The 2,452-nt window shown below is 38.2% G+C and overlaps 1 pseudogene; it reads left to right on the forward strand.

Moving 5' to 3' along the window:
* The first annotated feature begins 229 nt into the window (after positions 1-229).
* Positions 230-1,015, forward strand: LOC109461021 (ribosome biogenesis protein NSA2 homolog; annotated as a pseudogene).
* Positions 1,016-2,452: the final 1,437 nt, after the last annotated feature.

A 2,452-nucleotide genomic window follows, 5' to 3' on the forward strand; every position in this document is an offset into this window, starting at 1 on the left:
AGAAAGGAATCTATCAGTTTATACTAATAATAGGTTACTGATGAACAGATGAAAGATGATAGATAGATAGGAGTTGTGATCAAAGAATATGGTGAAAGTTTAAATTAAAAATTATTACAGCCTTTCCTGTCGTGAGTTGTGTGGCATTAGCCCTTGAGTTACTGAGACCCAAAAGTTGAGAGCTTCTTTGCGCCCGGGAAACTACACCTGGCACCTGGACATCATACACATGCCACAAAACGAATATATATTGAGTTACACCATAAGCACTATGGGTATCATTTGGATTAGCATGAGAAAAAGAGAGAAAGAAGGAAGGTCAAAAGGCTCAAAAATGTTCAATGAAGGCAAAAAAGATGATTGGTCTCAAAGCTGAGGTCTAGTATAAACAGCGCCATGCTGAGAAAATACACATGAAAAAGATTATCAAGATGCATGAAAAGAAAAACACCAAACAAAAGAATGATGAAAAGACTCCAGAAGGAGCTGTACCTGCATATCTACTAAACAGAGAGGGACAGTCCTGAGCTAAAGTACTTTCCAACATGATTAAACAAAAATGAAAAGAGAAAGTGGGAAAATGGGAAGTCGCTCAGCCCAAAGTTCAGGCCCAGAGGGAAATGGAGGTATTAAAAGTTATCTGAACAGAAAAAAGAAAGAAGAAAGATGGAAGAGGATGGTTACTGCAGTCTGTTTTGTTGAAGATGGCCTTACTCGAAAACCACCTAAATATGAAAGATTCATTGGGCCTATGGGCTTACGTTTCAAGAAGGCCCATGTAACAAATCCTTAACTGAAAATCACCTTTTGCATGCTAATACTTGGTATAAAGAAGAATCCCTCATTCCCACTTTATACAACTTTGGGTGTTATTACCAAAGGTACGGTCATTGAGGTGAATGTGAGTGAGTTGGGACTTGTGACACAAAGAGGCAAGGTTATTTGGGGAAAATATGCCCAGGTTACCAACAATCCTGAAAATGATGGATGCATAAATTCAGTGTTACTGGTTTGACAGGCGTTTCATACAAGTAACTCCTTATATGTAATTATTGAAAACTATGCACCAATCGGGAAAACCACCTTTACTGTGATGTTTCTGAGTACTACCAAACAGCTTACGTGTCTGCCGTCAAGAGAACTATTTATTCTATTGTAAAGAACATTAAAATGGCCCAGTTTAAAATATATATATTACAGTAAAAGACACATTGCCATTAATCTCCCTCAAAATACTCCCCCTCACTTTGAACACACTTATCCCACCATTCTTGCACTTTCTGAAGCAGTTCTGGAAGTCCTCTTTCATGAGTGTCTTTAGTTGAGCTGTTGTGGCTGAATTGATTCAAAATGTTTATCTTTCGTGGTCAGTTTGACTTTGGGGAAGAGCCAGAAGTTGCATGTGCCAGATCCGATGAATAAGGTGGATGAAGACACGCTATAATGCTTTTATTTGACAGAAATTGCCGTGTACCAGTAGCGATGCGTGATACGGGCGTTGTCATCATGGAGGATGAAACCATTTGCCCATTTCATGTTAATGCGTTGTTTGTCATCCATAACTTATGGCACATTTTAAAACAGACCTTCTCTCAACCATAGCTCACACCCAACTAACTGCACAGAACAAGTTGAAACTTGTCACACACTGTGACTAAGATTCCATGCACTGCTTCCCATATTAAAGATCCCTGCCTTTCCGTTGGATGGCACTTAGTATTGTATCTTATTAAATATGGAGATAGTGGTAGAGTTGGAAAACCATGATTTTGTATCCATCCTAGTAAAGATTGGATCAGGCAAGAATCACCAATGGGTGATCACAGTAGGGGAAAATTTATAGGAGGAGCAGGATACTTACATGGGCATAAAGAATCTCCCCACAGATTGCTGATTGGCAACAATACAGTGCAGAAATTGGACAACATGTTGGCTGGACGACCAAAATTAACATCACCAATGAGGGACAAGATGGACATCCTGTGCCTCCAGATGTGGTACCCTGAGTCAGGCTCAATGTCACTTATGCAATATTCCAGCCATGATCACAATAGAACATCAGACAAAATCAAAATGAGAAATAGTTTATTTAAAAGAAAAAAGTTTATTATTCAAAAATGTTTATGTCAAAAAAGACAAAAAAAGACTGGACAAAATGGTCAAGATTAAAGGGAATTAAAGAGACGTAATAATTAAGTGTAATAACTGATCCTAAAGTGTATTCTGTAACGATGGGAAAATACAGAGGGTGCCAAAAATATGTATACACATTTTAAGAAAAGGAAAACTGTATCAAAATTGTAATACTCAATATATGCCAATAACAAAAGATGAGTGCAAGTCACGTCTGACTTCTGCAATTACAAGAAGTGCTCAAAGTGGTTACCTTCAGCATCCAGACACTTTTGATAATGGCGACCTATGGCTTGAGCAACGTTGACCAAAGTATTCA

Source organism: Rhinolophus sinicus, linkage group LG14, assembly GCF_036562045.2.
Source record: "Rhinolophus sinicus isolate RSC01 linkage group LG14, ASM3656204v1, whole genome shotgun sequence".
Lineage (NCBI taxonomy): Eukaryota > Metazoa > Chordata > Mammalia > Chiroptera > Rhinolophidae > Rhinolophus > Rhinolophus sinicus.